The following is a 22,532-nucleotide window of genomic DNA, read 5'->3' as shown; positions in this document are numbered from 1 at the left end:
GTAGGAGGAGAAGGTGTAGCAGAAATTGCTACTTGCTTTCTAAAATCCCATCTCCCCATTTTCCTTTTTCTCAGCTGCAGCACATGGCCATCCAAAATAAATATGCATTTCTCTTTGCAGTGGGGGTGGCTATGTTACTTTGTTCTGGCCAATGGGGTGTAAGTTGAAGTGTCCTGTAGCACTTTCACAGGAATCTTTTTAAAGAGATAGTTGATGTGCAATCTTTGCCTCTTTTCTTCACCCTTCTTACACCTTCCTGCTTGGAACATGGATAACACCATCCTGGGCTGTGAGCATGAAGACTGTCCCCTTATGACATCAGAGCAGTGAGCTGGCATCCAGGAGCTGGATCCCTGAGGGTTCTGTGGAGCAGAGTGACTGTGCCAGGTCATTTATCGCTATTAAATGAGAGGGGGAAATCAACTTTGTATCTTAATATCTGTCTATCTATCTATCTACCTACCTACCTATCTATTTATTTATGGCTGCATAGGTCTTAGTTGTGGCACTCAGGATCTTTCACTGTGGTGCATGAGTTTCTTTCTAGTTGTGGTGTGCAGGCTCGGTAGTTGTGGCACACGGGCTTAGTTGCTCTGCGGCAGGTGGGGTCTTTGTTCCCTGACCGGGTATCGAACCTGCGTCCCCTGCATTGTAAGGTGGATTCTTAACCACTGGACCACCAGGTAAGTCCCTGTATCTTGTTTAAGCTACTTCTCCTTGTACTTTCTCATATTTGATCCATTTATTTAAGAAACACAAGAAATATGATTATATGTAAATATAGGTGCTAACGTTAAGTATATGATAGGGTAAACCATTAAATTTAAAAAATATATTTACCAATAGGGAGTTTGAATGAATAGGGTAGATGGAACAGGAATACAATCTAGACTTATGTGACTATAAGGGTAGATTTGCCCTTGGATCATGTAAATATATCATATACTTATAAGCATAAATTAAAATATCTATCACTTAATATAAAAAATAAGTGAAAACAATTGAGTGTCGTGTATTGAGTTAGTGACGTAACCAAACAGGGAAAGACTATTTCAAATGACTTTGTAACACAGTAATTTGTCCATGGATCCCTAGTATGATATACTTTAAGAACAAAAAAATTGCAGAAATATCTTAAAACAATAATCATACTATTGTTGGTAGTGTTGATATTGCTATACATACAGTTGTGAGATAAATTTAATGGGCTATTTATGTTGGTGTTGTTTAGAATAAGGATATTTTTATGGGAGAAAGAAGATATAAATTAAGATTAATGATGTTAAATAAATATCCCATAGTCTAATTTAAACTGGAATTGAAAGTATGTATTCATGACGAATTTCATCTTAAAAATATGTGTTATGTAGTTCTGTTCACTGAAAAGTCCTGAAACAAAGGCCAACCCAGTAATACTGAACACCTTTAGTGCTAAAAGGCTTCTAAATACCCCTTCCCTTTAAAAGTTACCAGGACTTCTTGAAAAAAATGGCCGATTCTAGCTCTGGGGCAAAAAATGTACAAAGTGAGACTGGAACCTTTTTTTTTTTTAACAAGTGTTTTTTACTATTGTTTTTGATAAACACTCTTAATTAAGGCCTAAGAATTTAAGTATATTTTCAGTCTTCTAATTTAATTTTTTATTTTTATATTTATTTTTTATTGGAATATAGTTGATTTACAATGTTGTGTTAATTTCTGCTGGACAACAAAGTGATTAATATATATTATGTTACATATACATTATATGTATTATATATATATATATATATATATATATATATATATTCTTTTTCATATTCTTTTCCATTATGGTTTATCACAGGATATTGAATATAGTTCTCTGTGCTATATGGTAGGACCTTGTTATTTATCTATTCTATATATAATAGTTTGCATCTGCTAACCCCAAACTCCCAATCCACCTCTCCACTCCCCCCAGCCTTGGCAACTACAGATCTGTTCTCTATGTCTGTGGGTCTGTTTCTGTTTCATAGATAAGTTCATTTGTGTCATATTTTAGATTCCACATATAAGTGATATCATACGGTATTTGTCTTTCTCTTTCTGACTTCAGTTAGTATGATAAACTCTAGGTTCATTCATGTTGCTGCAGGTGGCATTATTTCATTCTTTTTTAATGGCTGAGTAGTATTGCATTGTATATATATACCACATCTTCTTTATCCATTCATCTGTTGATGGACATTTAGGTTGTTTCCATGTCTTGGCTATAGTGCTGCTATGAACATTGGGGTGCATGTATCTATTTGAATTATAGTTTTGTCTGGATATATGCCCAGGAGTGGGATTGCTGGATCATATGGCAACTCTATTTTTTGTTTTCTGAAGAACCTCCATACAGTTTTCCATAGTGGCTGCACCAATTTACATTTCCACCAACAGTGTAAGAGGGTTCCCTTTTCTCCACACCCTCTCCAGCATTTATTATTTGTAGACTTTTTAATGATGGCTATTCTGACCGGTGTGAAGTGGTACCTCATTGTAGTTTTGATTTGCATTTCTCTAATAATTAGTGATGTGGAGCAACTTTTCATGTGCCTTTGGCCATCTGTATGTATTCTTTGGAGAAATGTCTGTTTATGTCTTCTGCCCACTTTTCAATTGGATTTTGCTGTTGTTGAGCTGTGTGAGCTGTTTGTATATTTTGGAAATTAAGCCCTTGTCAGTCATATTGTTTGGAAATATTTTCTCCCAGTCTGTAGGTTGTCTTTTCATTTTGTTTATGGTTTCCTTTGCACAAAAACGTATAAGTTTGATTAGGTTCCATTTGTTTCTTTTTGCTTTTATTTCTATTGCCTTGGGAGACTGACCTAAGAAAACATTGGTATGATTTATGTTAGAGAACGTTTTGCCTATGTTCTCTTCTAGGAGTTTTATGGTGTCGTGTCTTATATTTAAGTCTTTAATCCATTTTGAATTTATTTTTGTGTATGGTGTGAGGGTGTGTTCTAACTTCATTGATTTACATGTGGCTGTTAGACTGGAACATCTTATCGTTCTGGAAAGCAAGATAGTGCTACTATTAAATACCACTATGTTCATATCAAAAAGAAGCATGAACTAACCTAAAGATGGTATAATAAGGATACTAGTTGCAATTAGTGCACATCAAATATGTTTACATCCACAAGTTAATAATGATGCCAAAAGATGAAATAAAACAAAAACCCTTAATTGTCACCTTTGGAAGTTGTTAGTAAAACAACTCTTTATTTTGAAAGAAGTAAATAAAGGGAAAGAAGCACTCTGTTGCTTCTCCTATATGAAATATTCCTCAACGTAACTACACAGTTGATAAGAAAAAAAATCTCTTTATAAGAGTATTCCAGGGCTTCCCTGGTGGCGCAGTGGTTGGGAGTCCGCCTGCCGATGCAGGGGACACGGGTTCATGCCCTGATCCGGGAGGATCCCACATGCCGCAGAGCGGCTGGGCCCGTGAGCCATGGCCACTGAGCCTGCGCGTCCGGAGCCTGTGCTCCGCAACGGGAGAGGCCACAACAGTGAGAGGCCCGTGTATCGCAAAAAAAAAAAAAGAGTATTCCAGCTAATGATCGTGGAACGAATGGTAAAATTAGCATTTCCCATTTCGTAACCTGAATGAATTAGTGGATCTAGGCAATGATTGTTAGTAGCCAGCATCACAAAAAGAGACATCCGAACACTATATATGCACCACTACTTATGAAGTATTATTGCAAAGAATTGAAGCTGAAGCCAAATAAATTTGTCTAATTTCTGATAAATTAGAAACACAGGGGGCAGAGAAACACAGTAAAGAACATTACAGGGATATAATCAGCAAAATACAGACTATGGGAAACTTTACAGAAAACAAACTTTTTTCTTCAAAGAAAGATTTAAAGGAAAAGGACAGAGGATGATGGAGGGAGCACCCGTAAATTAGGAGTGACTAAGAAACTATATCCTCTGAATGCAAGGTATAGATCTTTGGATTCTGTTTAAAACATTAGTGAAGTAATAATCAGTAGATAACACTGTCTGGATATCTGTCAATATGAAGGAATTAGGATTAATGTTTTAAGGTGCAATAATGATATTATAGTTTAGTTTTTAAAGAGTCCTTACTTTTTAGAGATACATATCAAAATATTTCTAGATAAAGTAACATGATGTATGGAATTTTCTTTACAGTCACCTGGAGGTGGGGGAAAAAGCCATGATGAAGCAATATTGATAATTGATGAGTTGATAGTTGATGAAACAGAGTGATTCTTGGCTATTAAACTATATTTGTATATGCTTGAAAATTTTTTTAATGTAAAAAAAAATATTGATGCCTTGATTCTGCCCCAGATTCCAATTTAAATAGATGATCGGGGTGGCAGTAAGTCCTTGAGACAGTGAATTCTTATTTAGTCTGAGTTAAACAAGGAAGCAGGAGCTGAAACTGCAGTTTCAGACCACATTGAAGAGTAGCTGTGTGATATAATAGAAAGAGCACTGGAGGGAGGTCGGGGGAATTTGATTGACTTGGTTTTACCTCTAGCCAATCAAGTGGAACTAGACAAGTCAGTTTACCTCTTTGGACCTAAGTTTCTTCATCTGTAAAAGGCAAGTTTAGGTTATTTAATTTCTAACTTTCTTTCCAGCTTTTGATGTGCATGAGAGGAGTGAATGATCTTGAGAGTATTGAGGTGCCCAGTCTTACACCATTATTTTCTTAACTATTTTTTTTCCAACCAAATGATCCCTTTGGCCTTTGGGATAGATGTGTTTGCTTCTCCTTGGAACCTAACTGAACTCTCTTACACTCTTAGGGTTGTTCATATTTAGCTGCTCACCTCACTGTGGGGCTCAGCTAGCAGCAGCTGCCTGGTCCCCACGTGCAGTCCTTTTCTTTCACTGTACATACATTTAACGAGTCCTATACAGTTAAGGAAGGGTGTTAGAGACTGAGGCAAAAAAATTTTTAAACCAAACAGACAATAATAAACCATCGTTTTTGTCCTTGTAGAATTTATGATTCTTGTGTGGAGAGTTATATAAACGTTAACACACAATGAGTTGAATGTGTAAAAAGTACAATACATGGACATCTGGATCAGTGGGGAAGTATCAGAAGTTTGTCAACAGGGGAATGACAAGTGCATTTTTGTATATTTGATATATCTTTGTGGCAATGGCGTAAAGTGATCTCCGTTCAGCAAGGCAGCTCAGCTTGGTGGTTAAGAAAATGGATCTCTCAGTGCGAGACTTTGTGCTTGAAAACCAGATCTGCTGCTTATTAGCTGGTGACTGGGACAGGTTATTAACTTCTCTTTGCTTCAAATCCCTCATCTGTACAGTGGAGATCATTATCCGTATGGTTTCCACTAAATGCATATCACTTTCATACTATCATAAAGTTGAAAAATTGTAAGTCAAACCATCATAAGTCAGAGACCACTGTAGTGCCTTTTTTTCACGGGACTGTTTTAAGTATTAAATGAGTTAATAAATGTTAAGCACTTAGAATAATACCTATCTCAGAGTAAATACTATATAACAATGTGCAATATGAATAAACATTATATTTTATATAATATAAAATAATACTTTGCTATTATTGTTCATTTACTTTATGGCATAAAAAATACTTCTACTAGTACCAGTTCTGAGGAGAGTCGACCCTGGAGAAGATATTTGGTTGTCATAATTCTGCTACATATAACGCAAAAGGGGGCATAAAATATACCTCCATCACTTATGAAGAAGTATAAAATAGAAGTATGAAGTAAAATAGTATAAAATAGAATGTGCAAAGCAAAGAAAATAATTCTGAGGAGAAATGAAGCAAATGTAGACAATTATAAAACTGTGTCTGGAGGGAATTCTCATTAGGTTGAAAATTATGGTGAGCAATTTATTTGACATATTTTAATCAAATGTCCTGCATTAGGAGTCACAGCTAAATATACCCATGCTGAAATCTTGTCAGCTGGAAACACACAGACATATAATAAACACGCATTTTTCTTCATTTTCAAAAACAGATGTTCAGAGGTTTTGAAATGTGTATTTGTGCCCACATATCACTAGGGAATATTAAAATTACTCCCTCCTTACAAGACTGGAAATCCATTTCACTAAAAGAATCATGGCTTCCTTGGCTTATGTTTGGGAGGGCATTCTCAAGTTGGTCAGTTCTTGAAAACATGAGCCACATCTTCTTTTAGGAGGTTAAATCTTGCCCTAATAAAATAGTAGTCACCACATACTTAGCCAATCATAACAAAAGCATGTGGTGAAATATTTGAGCTGGAGAGAAAATGTATTCCTTGGGGGCCCAGTGGATCTCTTGAGGTGACAGAAGAAGCCATGTAGAGGAAAGCAAATATTCTTTGGCTCTTATGGGATAATTGAAGCCTTAACTATATTAGATAAATCAGTGGCTGGGTTGGTGATAGTGGTAAAAACTGTTAGTGTCTTTGGCCTTACACTTAGAGGATGCTTTTCAGGGCAACATCTCAGAGACATATACAAGTAACTTCTTAAAGGATGATGATAAAACATGTAGCCACCTAGTCATGGAGACAAAGTGAATGTAAAGGAAAGGCCATTCCCTGGGTCCATATAAAGCCAAGATTGGAAAAAGGATTTCCATCAAGAAGGCTTCCTTTATTCATATACGGTTTCTTCGTTTAAAGACTTGAATTTCAGAGGCTCATTTTGAGAAAATTCAAGCTCCTTCCCTCCCTTCCCTCCCTAATCTCTACCGTCATCTAGCAGATTTCAGCACGCTGAGGAACATTTTTTACTTTATGACGGATGAGGAAGATGATTTTAAAATTACACACGAGCTTGCACCCTGTGATGATTTTTGCCAAACAGCAAGACTTCTACAGGAGCCCACAGAATGTGGTGTGACTGAGGGGTCCTGGGGAAAGCACCTGGGTCATGAAGGAGGTTTATTCCTTTAACTATTTAAATACATACATTGCACAAGGAATGGTTAGAGTTATTGACTAGCCCTGTATTTGGGATCAGTCTACAACAAAGTAGTTCTTATGAAAACAGGACCCTGGGAAGGGCTCTGGAGAGGACAGGTATTAGAAATCAAGGTATGAGGGCTTCAGAAATATAAGTGGAATGTCACAACGTAATCAAGAGCCTGACTGATTTTCTACGTGTATTTTTTCTACTTCTTGCCTGCCTCCTTTCCATCCTCTCCATGTGCACGGCAACTCACTCATTTTGTTCAGATCTGTTACACACATTTTGTTCAGATCTGTTACACACATTTACTCACCCTTGCCTTTCAATGGGAATGAGTATTGTGCTGTAGCTGCTAACTAAGTGTCCACATCTTCATTAGGCTGTGATTGTACCATCCCATGCTAAGGATGCCTGAGTGTATGAGCTACCTTCCAGGTATTAATTTGTTCGTATTGTTTCCTCTTAAGCCATGTGGACTCCCTGACCTAGAAACCTGGGAAATAGATATCATTGCACATAGATGTCTAATCATGATGATGGTGATAATGATAGCTGATTAGAAACTATTATTATTCCCTTTTTACAGATGAGGGAATTGAGACCCTTGGAGCTCAAGTATCCTATCCAGCTCCACACCAGAGGTAACCCAGGCTGTGTATTTCTGGAGCTCATGCTTTTAATTCATTACCTGTACTCGACTTTTACTTACAGATACTCAGCTCAAATAACTAAAGAATATTTATATCAAAATTTACAGATTGTTTTGTGCAACTTAGTTGAAAATCGTCTGTTTCCGCCTTTTCTTCTGTCTGCCCTTGGGGAAACCTCAAGGTCGCTTGCAGATCACCAGGGCCCATTGCTTTCTGTTGGCAACAGCCACTCATATGTTCTGCTGCTCCTGCGTGTACCTGTGACCTGAGGGGTCATTTCACTGAGGCTCTCCTGGGAGTTGCTTGCATATCTCCTCATTGGGAATGGCCCCCCCAACCCTAGGGTGAGAAGATGTCAGGGATCAGATGTGCGATGCCTCTCCAGTGAGTCACACACCCCTCTCTTCCTGAGATCCTCTTGTCCGGCTTCTGCCTGGATATCACCAGCTCTGCTTCTCCACTGGAAGTTACTCATCCCTGCTGTTCTTTCAGTCCTGCTCAAAAGTGGGTGGCTGTCTGACCCAATGGAACAGTTTAACTGTCTTGAATTTTCTTTTCTTTAAAATGCTGAGGTACTTCAGGCAAACCAAGTACCTATGTAAACAACAAACAGTGCCCTTCCAAAGAATCGCCATGGATAATCCATATACTTAGCATACACTTTCAGCCCATACAGATCTGTGTACATGCTTTTATTTCTCCAAGTGTAGTGGCAGGTGGTAGGCACCAGAGAGGTCTTCACCACTAAACTAAGGCAAGACAGAAGTCACCTTGGAACAGCTAAGGATAGCCCTCTTAGTTTTAGGAAGAGAGTGAAATTAAATCTATTGTATTTTGAGAGTTTTTAAGAATTGGGATCCAACTCTGAGAGGTAGAAACATTAGATCTGAGGCTGACTGATTCTCTTGGGATGACTTGTTCAGGTTCAGGGAAGTGTCTGTGTAGGTGAACTAAGTGAACTTATTGACAGAGGATACATCAAGTGTTAGTATTCAAATGCAGTATGGACAGAGGGTCCATGGTGCTAGAGATTTTCTTTCCCCAAGACATTGTTGGGAAAGAGCCCTATCCTGGCACCCATAGGAGCAGCTCTAGCAGAGGATTCTATATTTACCCCTGGCTTTAGATCCAACATGTGTGAAAGGCCTTGTTGGTACAAAGAATGTTTTTCTTCCCAGCATCTTCCATCCCAAGGCTCATTCTGGATTGCCTTGTGTCTTCTGCCAAAGTGACTCCACTATTGTTATGTAGCTTGGTTCTATCACAGGCCAAATTTCAACAACTTCACACCTGCAGGAAAACTGGAAACTAAAAGAACTTCCATCAATAGGACCCTGGGCATCTTGTCTGGGAGCTTTTCACTGAGCGTAACACTGAGGTATGAATAGACTGCCATAAAGCAATTGGCTTCTGTGGGCAGCTATGCTGCCCCACTGGCTGTGGCTTTTATTTAAGATTGGGGTTTTGCATTACTTTATGAACTTCAAGGCATGATTCACCAAGGCCAGTTTCTCATCAGAATCAGTGACTGTCTACCATAATTGCATACATCAAGAGAGGTCTGAGATGGATTGGTCTCTCTCTCCAGACTCTTAAACATGAGGGGAATCTCTGGAGGTAGGAATCTGGAGGATGATAGTTTTGATTTCTAGATAATCTGCTATTGCCACAAGTGTAGGCTCAAGCGTTTGCATTTTGGAAATAGACAGGGAGAAGCCAGTGTGAACAGATACCCCGGATATCATATGTTTACAGCCGTATGTATGTATGCGGCTGTATATATATTTATGCATGTGAGGGGTAATGGGAAGGAAAAGTTTACTTTGAATAGTAACATATCATCACTGGGAAAACAGAGTAGATACCAGACTGAGGTTCAAAAGTATGGAGTTGATTCATTTTCTATAAATATAGAATGTCTATTCGTTCTTCCAATAAATTCAAACTTGTAGTTACACCCATAAATCATGACTCACCCAGTATAGATACAACATCAGAACCACGATTTAATAAAAATCAAGTTAAAAAGTTGATCAAAATTTCAGACATGCTAAGCAGTTATAAGGATTTTACATGTCTCTGTCCTTACTTTCTTCCAAATTACTAAATATGAAACACCACCATGCACGTTGACATGTTGGTCTCAGTAACACTAGCTGCTGTAACAAATAAATCCCCACATTTCAGTGGCTTATCACAATAAAAGCTTGTCTCTAGCTTAGGTAACATGCCAGTGAAGAGGCTCCTGGTTGGTAAAGTGACCAACTGTCCTGGTTTACCTATGATGGAGGGGGATCCAGAGATGAGAGATTGTCAGTGTTAAAACAATTATGCCTTGAAATATGAAAGAGCCTGATAAAGTTTTCTATTCAAAATGTGTTTCTTTCAACATTGTTTTGCTCAAAAAACGTAAGTGAGGTTCCAATCAACCACTTTTTTCCCTTTGAAACTTCAAGATAATTCTGTGTTAACATTTTTAGATGTAGCTCCAGTTTATAACTCACTGTTATAAAATCAGTTATTTCAATTTTCTGAGAAAATAGTCCTTTCATTAACAACAACAAAACGATTCAAGTTTACAACAAATAAGCTAAATTCAGTTCATAAATTCTTTTTTTTAGAACTAAAGTTGAATATATCTTCATATAAAACTAATTATTCTCAAAAAACTTCCATTAAATATTATCTATCACTTTGACCAATTATCTATTCCCAATAGTCTTATTTAATTATTTAGTTATTTTCCCCCAATAGTGTTTATTTATTTATTTATTTTTAACATCTTTATTGGAATATAATTGATTTACAATGGTGTATTAGTTTCTGCTGAATCACAAAGTGAATCAGCTCTACGTATCCATACATCCCCATATACCCTCCCTCTTGCACCTCCCTCCCACCCTCCCTATCCAACCCCCCTAGGTGGTCACAAAGCACCAAACTGATCTCCATGTGCTCTGCGGCTGCTTCCCACTAGCTATCTATTTTATATTTGGTAGTGTATATATGTCCATGCCACTCTCTTACTTCATCCCAGCTTACACTTCCCCCTCCCTGTGTCCTGAAGTCCATTCTCTATGTGTGCGTCTTTATTCCTGTCCTGCCCCAAGGTTCTTCAGAACCATTTTTTCCTCTTCCATTTTTTTAGATTCCGTATATATGTATTTATGTGTTAGCATAAAGTATTTGTTTTTCTCTTTCTGACTTGCTTCACTCTGTAAGACTGACTCTAAGTCCATCCACCTCAATACAAATAACTCAATTTCATTTCTTTTTATGGCTGAGTAATATTCCATTGTATATATGTGTCACATCTTCTTTATCCATTTATCTGTCGATGGACACTTAGGTTGCTTCCATGTCCTGGCTATTGTAAATAGTGCTGCAGTGAACATTCTGGTACATGACTCTTTATGAATTATGGTATTCTCAGGGCATATGCCCACTAGTGGGATTGCTGGGTCATATGGTAGCTCTAGTTTTAGCTTTTTAAGGAACCTCCATACTGTTCTCCATAGTGGCGGTATCAATTTACACTCCCACCAACAGTGCAAGAGGGTTCCCTTTTCTCCACACCCTCTCCAGCATTTACTGTTTGTAGACTTTTTGATGATGGCCATTTTGACCGGTGTGAGGTGATACCTCACTGTAGTTTTGATTTGCATTTCTCTAATGATTAGTGATGTTGACCATCCTTTCATGTGTTTGTTAACAATCTGTATATCTTCTTTGGAGGAATGTCTATTTAGATCTTCTGCCCAGTTTTGGATTGAGTTGTTTGTTTTTTTGATATTGAGCTGCATGAGCTGCTTGTATAGTATATTTTGGAGATTAATCCTTTGTCAATTTCTTCGTTTGCAAATATTTTCTCCCATTCTGAGGGTGTCTTTTCATCTTGTTTATGGTTTCCTTTGCTGTGCAAAAGCTTTTAAGTTTCATTAGGACCCATGTGTTTATTTTTGTTTTTATTTCCATTACTCTAGGGGGTGTGTCATAAAGGATCTTGCTGGGCTTCCCTGGTGGCACAGTGGTTGGGAGTCTGCCTGCCAACACAGGGGACACGGGTTCGTGCCCCAGTCCAGGAAGATCCCACATGCCGTGGAGCAGCTGGGCCCGTGAGCCATGGCTGCTGAGCCTGCACGTCCGGAGCCTGTTCTCCGCAGCAGGAGAGGCCACAACAGTGAGAGGCCTGCGTACCGCCAAAAAAAAAAAAAAAGGATCTTGCTATGATTTATGTCATAAGAGTGTTCTGCCTATGTTTTTCTCTAAGATTTTTATAGTGTCTGGCCTTACATTTAGGTCTTTAATCCGTTTTGAGTTTATTTTTGTGTATGGTGTTAGAGAGCGTTCTAATTTCATTCTTTTACATGTAGCTGTCCAGTTTTCCCAGCACCACTTATTGAAGAGGCTGTCTTTACTACATTGTATATTCTTGCCTCCTTTATCAAAGATAAAATTACCATATGTGCGTGGGTTTATCTCTGGGCTTTCTATCCTGTTCCATTGATCTATATTTCTGTTTTTTGTGCCAGTACCATACTGTCTTGATTACTGTAGCTTTGTAGTATAGTCTGAAGTCAGGGAGCCTGATTCCTCCAGCTCCATTTTCTTTCTCAAGATTGCTTTGGCTATTCGGAGTCTTTTATGTTTCTATACAAATTGTGAAATTTTTTGTTCTAGTTCTGTGAAAAATGCCATTGGTAGTTTGATAGGGATTGCATTGAATCTGTAGATTGCTTTGGATAGCATAGTCATTTTCACAGTGTTGATTCTTCCAATCCAAGAACATGGTATATCTCTCCATCTGTTGGTATCATCTTTAATTTCTTTCATCAGTGTCTTATAGTTTTCTGCATATGGGTCTTTTGTTTCCTTAAGTACGTTTATTCCTAGGCATTTTATTCTTTTTGTTGCAGTGGTAAATGGGAGTGTTTCCTTAATATCTTTTTCAGATTTTTCATCACTAGTGTATAGGAGTTCAAGAGATTTCTGTGCATTAATTTTGTATCCTGCTACTTTACCAGATTCATTGATTAGCTCTAGTAGTTTTCTGGTAGTGTCTCTAGGATTCTCTATGTATAGTGTCATGTCATCTGCAAACAATGACAATTTTACTTCTTCTTTTCCTATTTGGATTCCTTTTATTTATTTTTCTTCTCTCATTCCTGTGGCTAAAACTTCCAATACTATGTTGAATAATAGTGGTGAGAGTGGTCAACCTTGTCTTGTTCCTGATCTTGGTGGAAATGGTTTCAATTTTTCACCATTGAGGATGATGTTGGCTGTGGGTTTGTCATATATGGCCTTTATTATGTTGAGGAAAGTTCCCTCTTTGCCTACTTTCTGGAGGGTTTTTATAATAAATGGGTGTTGAATTTTGTCAAAAGCTTTTCTGCATCTATTGAGATGATCATATGGTTTTTCTCCTTCAATTTGTTAATATGGTGTATCACGTTGATTGATTTGCATATATTGAAGAATCCTTGCATTCCTGGGATGAACTCCACTTGATCATGGTGTATGATCCTTTTAATGTGCTGTTGGATTCTGTTTGCTAGTATTTTGTTGAGGATTTTTGTGGCTATGTTCATCAGTGATATTGGCCTGTAGTTTTCTTGCTTTGTGACATCTTTGTCTGGTCTTGTATCAGGGTGATGGTGACCTCATAGAATCAGTTTGGGAGTGTTCCTCCCTCTGTTATATTTTGGAAGAGTTTGAGAAGGATAGATGTTAGCTCTTCTCTAAATGTTTGATAGAATTCACCTGTGAAGCCATCTGGTCCTGGGCTTTTATTTGTTAGAAGATTTTTAACTGCAGTTTCAATTTAAGTTCTTGTTACTGGTTTGTTTATATTTTCTATTTCTTCCTGGTTCAGTCTCAAAAGGTTGTGCTTTTCTAAGTATTTGTTCATTTCTTCCAGGTTGTCCATTTTACTGGCATAGAGTTGCTTGTAGTAATCTCTCATTGTTCCTTTGTATTTCTGCAGTGTCAGTTTTTACTTCTCCTTTTTCACTTCTAATTCTGTTGATTTGAGTGTTTCCCTTTTTTTCTTGATGAGTCTTGCTAATGATTTATCAATTTTGTTTATCTTCTCAAAGAACCAGCTTTTAGTTTTATTGATCTTTGCTATTGTTTCCTTCATTTCTTTTTCATTTATTTCTGATCTGACTTTTATGATTTCTTTCCTTCTGCTAACTTTAAGGATTTTTTGTTCTTCTTTCTGTAATTGCTTTAGGTGTAAGGTTAGGTTTTTATTTGAGATTTTTCTTGTTTCTTGAGGTAGAATTGTATTGCTATAAACTTCCCTCTTAGAACTACTTTTGCTGAAACCTGTAGGTTTTGGGTCATCGTGTTTTCGTTGTCCTTTGTTTCTACATATTTTTTGATTTCCTCTTTGATTTCTTCAGTGATCTCTTGGTTATTTAACAGTGTATTGTTTAGCCCTCATGTATTTGTATATTTTACAGTTTTTTTTCCTGTAATTGATAACTAGTCTTATAGCATTATGGTCAGAAAAGATACTTTATATGATTTCAATGTTCTTAAATTTACCAAGGCTTGATTTGTGACCCAAGATATGATCCACCCTGGAGAATCTTTCATGAGCACTTGAGAAGAAAGTGTATTCTGTTGTTTTTGGATGGAATGTCCTATAAATATCAATTAAGTCCATCTTGTTTAATGTGTCATTTAAAGCTTGTATTTCCTTATTTATTTTCATTTTTGATGATCTGTCCATTGGTGAAAGTGAGGTGTAAAGTCCCCTATTATGATTGTGTTACTGTGGATTTCCCCTTTTATGGCTATTAGCATTTGACTTATATATTGAGGTGCTCCTATATTGGGTTCATAAATATTTACAATTGTTATATCTTCTTCTTGGATTGATCCCTTGATCATATGTAGTGTCCTTCTTTGTCTCTTGTAATAGTCTTTATTTTAAAGTCTATTGTCTGGTATGAGAATTGCTACCCCAGCTTTCTTTTGATTTCCATTTGCATAGAATATCTTTTTCCATCCCCTCACTTTCTGTCTGTATGTGTCGCTTGGTCTGACGTGGGTCTCTTGTAGGCAGCATATATATGGGCCTTGTTTTTGTATCCATTCAGCCAATCTGTGTCTTTTGGCGGGAGCAGTTAATCCATTTACATTTAAGGTAGTTATCAATATGTATGTTCCTATTACCATTTTCTTAACTGTTTTGGGTTTGCTATTGTAGGCCTTTTCCTTCTCTTGTGTTTCCTGCCTAGAGAAGTTCCTTTAGCATTTGTTGTAAAGCTGGTTTGGTGGTGCTGAATTCTCTTAGCTTTTGTTTGTCTGTAAAGGTTTTAATTTCTCTGTCGAATCTGAATGAGATCCTTGCTGGGTAGAGTAATCTTGGTTGTAGGTTTTCCCCTTTCATCACTTTATATATGTCCTGCCACACCCTTCTGGCTTGCAGAGTTTCTGCAAAAAGATCAGCTGTAAACCATATGGGGATTCCCTTGTATGTGATTTGTTGCTTTTAATATTTTTTCTTTGCATTTAATGTTTGATAGTTTGATTAATATGTGTCTTGGTGTGTTTCTCCTTGGATTTATCCTATATGGGACTTTCTGCACTTCCTAGACTTGATTGACTATTTCCTTTCCCACACTAGGGAAGTTTTCAACTATCATCTCTTCAAATATTTTCTCAGTCCCTTTCTTTTTCTCTTCTTCTTCTGGGACCTCTATAATTCTAATGCTGTTGTGTTTAATGTTGTCGCAGACATCTCTGAGACTGTCCTCAATTCTTTTCATTCTTTTTTCTTTATTCTGCTCTGCAGTAGTTATTTCCACTATTTTATCTTCCAGGTCACTTATCCGTTCCTCTGCCTCAGTTATTCAGCTATTGATTCCTTCTAGAGAATTTTTAATTTCATTTATTATGTTGTTCATCATTGTTTGTTTGCTCTTTAGTTATTCTAGTTCCTTTTAAAACAGTTCTTTTATTTTTTCCATTCTATTTCCAAGATTTTGGATCATCTTTACTATCATTACTCTGAATTCTTTTTCAGGTAGACTGCCTATTTCCTCTTCATTTGTTTGGTCTCGTGGGTTTCTACCTTTCTTCTTCATCTGCTGTGTATTCCTCTGTCTTCTCATTTTGCTTAATTTACTGTGTTTGGGGTCTCCTTTTCACAGGCTGCAAGTTCGTAGTTCCCATTTTTTATGGTGTCTGCCCCCAGTGGGTAAGGTTGGTTCAGTGGGTTGTATAGGCTTCCTGTTGGAGGGGACTGATGCCTGTCTTTTGATGGATGAGGCTGGATCTTGTCTTTCTGGTGGGCAGCACCATGTCCTGTGGTGTGTTTTGGGGTGTCTGTGAACTTATTATGATTTTAGTCAGCCTCTCTGCTAATGGGTGAGGTTGTGCTCCTGTCTTGCTAGTTGTTTGGCATGGTGTGTCTAGCACTGGAGCTTGCTGGTTGTTGAGTGGAGCTGGGTCTTAGTGTTAAGATGGAGATATCTGGGAGAGCTCTCACTGATTGATAATATGAGGGGCCAGGAGGTCTCTGGTGGGCCAATGTTCTGAAATCGGCTCTCCCACCTCAGAGACTCAGGCCTGACACCTGGCCGGATCACCAAGACCCTGTCAGCCACACAGCTCAGAAGAAAAGGGAGAAAAGAAAAAAAAGTAAGGAAATAAAAAAATAAAACAAAGTTATTAAAATTAAAAATTAAAAAATTATTAAAATAAAATATTAAAAAGTAATTAAAAGAAAAAAGGGAGTAACCAAACCAATAAACAAATCCACCAATGATAATAAGTGCTAAAAAGTATACTAAAAAAAAAAATGGACAGATGGGACCCTAGGACAAATGGTAAAAGCAAACCTATACAGACAAAATCACACAAAGACACATACACATACACACTGCAAAAAAGAGAAGAAAAAAAAAGTGTATATATATATATATATAGAAAGGAAGAGAACAACCAATTCAATAAACAAATGTACCAGTGATAATAAACTCTAAATACTAAACTAAGATAAAGATATAAATAAGAAACTAGTCAGTCACATACAGCAAACCCCAAGTCTACAGTTGCTCCCAAAGTCCACCGCCTCAATTTTGGGATGATTCCTTGTCTATTCAGGTATTCCACAGATGCAGGGTACATCAAGTCGATTGTGGAGCTTTAATCCGCTGCTCCTGAGGCTACTGGGAGAAATTTCCATTTCTCTTCTTTGTTCGCACAGCTCCTGGGGTTCAGCTTTGGATTTGGCCCCGCCTCTGCGTGTATATCGCCTGTTCTTCGCTCAGACAGGACGGGGTTAAAGGAGCAGCTGATTCGGGGGCTCTGGCTCACTCAGGCCAGGGGGCGGGAGGGGTACGGAGTGCGGGGTGGGCCTGCGGTGGCAGAGGTCGGCGGGATGTTGCACCAGTCTGAGGCACGCCATGTGTTCTCCCGGGGAAGTTGTCCCTGGATCCCGGGACCCTGACAGTGGCGGGCTGCACAGGCTCCCGGGAGGGGAGGTGTGGATAGTGACCTGTGCTCGCACACAGGCTTCCTGGTGGCGGCAGCAGCAGCCTTAGCGTTTCATGCCCGTCTCTGGGGTCTGCGCTGATAGCCTCAGCTCACACCCGTCTCACAAATTTATGTGCTAAATTTGACACCCCTAATAGGAGGCATTCATTTTATGCTGAAAATATGAAATCTAGTAGCTATATTAGTTTCCTATTGGTTCTATAACAAATTACTGTAAATTGAGTGGCTTAAAATAACACAAATTTACTACCTGACAGTTTTGGAGGTCAGAAATCTGAAATGGGTTTCACTGGGCTAAAATTCAGGCATTTTCAGGCCTGCATTCATTCTGGAGGCTCTAGGGGAAAAAACGTTCCCTTGCTTTTTCCAGCTTCTAGAAGCTTCCTACTTTCCTTGGCTCTTGGCCTCTTCTTCCATCTTCAAAGTCATCAGCATTGTATGTTTCAATCTCCAACTGTTTCTGCCTCCCTCTTTTAAAGATTTTGTGTTTACAGTGAGCCGACCTGGATAATCCAGGATAATCTCCCTATCTCATGATTCTTAATCACATCTGTAAAGTTTCTTACATAAGGTATATTCACAGGTAAGGTTAAATATTTGCAAGTTCCAGGGGATTAGGACATGGGCATTTTGGGGGTCATTTTTCCACCTACCACAGCAGCTTTTCAAAAACATTAGACTCATGGATGTCAAGTCTATAATGGACTAACTTTTTTATCCTGTGTGATGTATCACCTCCAGTTTTCTGTGATTTTTCATCAGTTTTGTCTGCCAGTCTTAGGACAGAATCCTGTAAAGTAGCTGGTTTACTAGCATGGCAGTAACGTCTTTCAAATCCTCCTGAGCTGAGTGTGAGGAAATCCAACTATACTAGGGTACAAGACTATCTTGAGTTATAACAGGGCAATGGAGGGGATGGGCTGGGGGATGAGGCTGAGGGAGAGTACATTATTTTAAAGATGCCCTGAAGCTCCTCCTGGATGCTGCCAAAGCTATGGATATTAGAAGGCAGAGGGATGTGACTGGAAGGAATTCTAAAGCGTATTTCTCTTATTTTTACCTAAACTTTTTTTTAATTAAAAAAAGAAAGCATCAAGGAAGATGCAGACAAAGTAACTAACGGGCCGGTGTCTTATTCCATTTGGTCTGCTATAACAAAATGCCACAGACTAGATAGTTGATAGACAACAGAAATTGATTTCTCACAGTTCTGGAGTCTGGAAGTCTGAGATCAGGGTGCCAGCAAGATTGGATATGGATCGTCTGTCCAGTCTCAGACTTCTCATTGTATCCTCACATTTTTAATTGTTCTTTGTTCCTCCCGAGGAGAAAGCCCTGTTGGTCACGTATAAATATCCTTCAGCTGCATGAGAACAGCCATGTAGCATTTACTTTACAAGGATAACCACGTCCCTTTATAGAAGAGTACAGAACCTTGCTTTCCATTCTCTTTGTAGCCCATCCCTTCCTTCCCCCACGTAGCTCAATATTTGCTTCATGAGATGATTAGACTGAGGTAATACATTCTGAATGTTGAGGCATATTTTGGTCTTCTCTGGACAAGACATGGATTTCTGGCTCTCCTTCACGTTCCTGTTTTGTTCTTTGTACAGTGAAGCGCCAGGGAGCTTTCTCTTTTTTTCCACCAGGATTTCACTGTCCTGAGACATTCAGGGATTGGAAACCCAACACACTAGTGAGCCAGTGAAAGGCGTTGGCCCATAGTCAGACCCAACCCAATGACATAAACTGAGACAATCTCAGTCTGCTGCAAATGTGTTTTTCTGAACACACCCAAATCCCAAAGATTTTCATCTTCTCTTTGCTCTCCAACATATGCTTTGTCAAATCACAGGCTATTAGAGAGAAGCAAAACCAGTCTAGATTCCCAGAGTCAATGGGTTTCAGAATCGTCTTTGAACATTTTATTGGTCGAAGATTTTCAAAATCATTTGTTTTGATTGAAGAATCCAGAGAAAGGGAACCAGGTACAAAGCTGTCTGAGTTTGGCAAATGCGAGGATCCTTTAGCAGCAAATGACAACAGAAATACATGGAATGTTTTGAAATGAACTTGGTGATTTCTTTTCCATTCTTGGCTTTCAGTTTTCTTTTATAAGTAGCTGCATAATTTGCTGGCAGGGAGGAGCAAGTTGGTACTTAAGCATCTATCAACATGGAAAGCAGCACAGCATGGGCAAGTGAGGCTAACCTGGGCTTCAGTCCCAGCTCTGTCACTTACTGACAGTATCACCCTAGATAAATGTTTGAACTTTTCACCTCTTTAGCTTTCTCAGTTGTGACTTAATAATGCTCTTCTTGGGATGCTAACATGAAGATCTATGTAAGTTGCTTGGTATACAAGATGTAACTCAATAAGCAGTAGCTAATATTCTTCCTTTTTTAAAAATAAATTTATTTACTTTTGGCTGAGTTGGGTCTTCACTGCTGTGCACGGGCTTTATCTAGTTGCAGCAAGTGGGGCTACTGTTCGCTGCGGTGTGTGGGCTTCTCATTGTGGTGAATTCTCTTGTTGCGGAGTACGGGCTCTAGGCGCACGGGCTTCAGTAGTTGTGGCACATGGGCTCAGTAGTTGTGGCTCACGGGCTTAGTTGCTCTGCGGCATGTGGGATCTTCCTGGACCAGGGCTCGAACCCATGTCCCCTGCATTGGCAGGCAAATTCTTAACCATTGAGCCACCGGGGAAACCCTATTCTTCCTTTTTTCATCCTCAGCACCTGGAACATAGTTGGACTTTAATCAATTTTGGAGGAAAGGAAGGAAAGAGGACAATGCCTAAAGTCACAAAAGCTTCCCTTCTTCCAAATGCCATTTCCCTTTCCCAAGCAATCATTGAGCTTCTCCCTTGTTCCTCCTTGCTTTGCTCATGCTGATCCTGTTTGCTATTGCCCTCCATCAACACTTCTTTACCTCTTGGTTATAATGAGTCAACATTCCTTGAACTTCTATGAAATAATTACTCTGGCATCGCTGAGAAAATAAAAATAAATAAGACAAAAATCCTTCCTTCAAAGCACTTACTGGTTACTGTTCAACAAAAGGTATAAGACATAAAACTGTAATATAAAGGAGGGGAAAAGCATGTAATATAAGTCTACTAACGTGCTTTGGGTTAAAGACGGGGGAGGGCTTCCTATAGGCAGCAGCATTTGTACTGGACTTAAGCAGGATTTGGACTTGCAGAAAAGGAGCCAAATGACATCCCAGAAAGGAACCATCAAAAGCCAATGGATGCTGCATAAAAAGGGTAACACAACTCATCATAATAACTACAAGGAACCAAGTACCTACTATGCATCAGGTGCTATTCTAAATGCTTTACATGTATTTCGTTTAATTATGAAAACAGACTATGAAGATAAATTATGATAGGCCCAAGATATCTGTTTCTGTCTTGATTAAAATTAATATGTATCCAGAGGGCACAGGCTCCAACAGAAGGAACTTAAAGGGAGTTAGAACAGTTGAGCTATTAACACAGTGCTTTCAGAATATAGAGCACTAAGTAACCTTAACTTCCTTTTTATACTAAATATAAGAAAGAAGATGAGACTATTCACCATTCTGGTAGTTTGAATATATAAACACAGGGCCTGAAGGGGTGAAGAAACTTTCTTATCATATCTATACTTATCCCGTACCTCGTCGTTATAAAATTGTGTGGTTTGTTTATAAGAAGATCCCTGTGGGAATCATCTACTCTAACTACAATAATCCTTAACTTCGAGTCTATGATACTTTTTTTAATTAAGAAATTATATTCATTGTTTGAGAAGATTGCATTTACTTATGAATCCTATCATAATAATTGATTTTCTTATACTTAACCTTATAAAAGGCCATCATATTCTCTTGGAGTTAGAAAAAGTTTGTTTCTTTCCTTGCAAAATTATGTAAGGAAAAATTAAATAGTGATGTTAAAAATTAAATTAAAAATTAAATAACAGACAATGCAGATACCTTGGCATTTCACTGACATGTGATTTTGGTACTACCCCATTCGAAAGACAAGGAAGCTGATTCAGAGAAGTTCAGTGTGGAAGCCATAAGAATGCACCCTGTAGAACTCCAACTAACTCTAGCTTTGTTGTAAAAAAACTGCTTTTGCATTTGCTTCCACCAGAGCCCTGCTTCTCAGTGGCCAGTGGCCAGTTCATCAGGGATACTGGCAGATCCATTCCTGAGAGACACAGGACTCCTCTGACAGCTGACTTTGACTTTGACTTGAGGATGTCTGACGGCCTTGCTGAGCTCTCCTTAGACTGCCAGTCACTTCCTTCCCTCCTTCTATCTGTCATGAAGGGTCAGGTTTGCACCGTGGTCTGACAGCTCTTCCAGCCTTCCCCATTCCCCCTGTTTTCTCTCACAGATGTTTCCCTGACACAATCCTTGCTCATTTAATCCTGTGTGGACATCTGTTTCTGGGGGTCCTGGACTAACATAACCAGTGACTGACCCAAGGTCACATGGTGATAAAGTGTCAAAGCTAGGTCTCATGCCCAGATTTTGCACCAGAACAGGGGGGTGAGTGGTAGGAAATATGGCTGGAAGAGTGGTTGCTAAAAATAATAATAATAATAAAATTCTGTCTAAATCTCTTTGGTGAAGAGGTTGGTCAAATTACAGTCAATAATTCCCCAAGACCTTATTTTAGAGATAAGGTAGTCAAACACAGTTTGGGTTTCTGTCTCAGTGGGTTCCCTTTTAGAAGGTAAATGCCTGCTAGGTTGGTATTTCTTAAATCTTCTTATACAATTTAGCTAACACTTTAGTTGACACATAGGTGTGGGTAAACCTCTACTATAATTGACAAGAGGACTGACTTGCTGGGTTTGGAAGTTGAGTACCCAGAGGGAAAGGATGAGGCTTGCTAAAGGTGGGAAGAACTTCTCAACAAAAGGGGAGATATTCTTTATTTTACAACTGTGCCTCAAGCCAACCTGAGGAGCCTAAGTGAATCTTGCAGAAGCCCTAAAGGATTATGAGTGAGAAGTTCTACTATAAACTATTAAGCCCTACTCCTGAAAATTGGCCTAGAGTCTAAAAAATGAGTTCAAGATCCCAAGTTATAGTTAAATCACAATGCATGTTGATGACCCTGAGACTGATAGGACAGGGACCTTTAGGCAGGCTGTAGGCAGGAATGTGAAGTTTGCCAAGTGGACTCTACTTGCCTTTTCGTGTTCCTTCTAATTGGCAATGATAGACTGACCAATCAGATTGCAGTTCTGCCCTTATTTGCTGTATGACCCTAGGAAATACACTAAACCTTTCAGAATCTCAGATTTTTCCACTACATGTGGAGTGAGTAATTGTGAGGATTAGAAGAAAAAAAGAAAGGCTCTTGATCTATTTCTACCTACCACTCTTTCCCCATTTCCCTAACTTG

The 22,532-nt window shown here is 38.6% G+C and overlaps 1 pseudogene; it reads left to right on the top strand.

The window, feature by feature from the left end:
- The window catches only part of LOC103090638 (elongation factor 1-alpha 1-like), a 31,625-nt pseudogene that overhangs the window by 4,208 nt on the left and 4,885 nt on the right, over positions 1-22,532 (top strand).

Source organism: Lipotes vexillifer, unplaced genomic scaffold, assembly GCF_000442215.2.
Source record: "Lipotes vexillifer unplaced genomic scaffold, Lipotes_vexillifer_v1.1 scaffold343, whole genome shotgun sequence".
NCBI lineage: Eukaryota > Metazoa > Chordata > Mammalia > Artiodactyla > Lipotidae > Lipotes > Lipotes vexillifer.
This window is presented reverse-complemented; position numbering and strand designations above follow the sequence as displayed.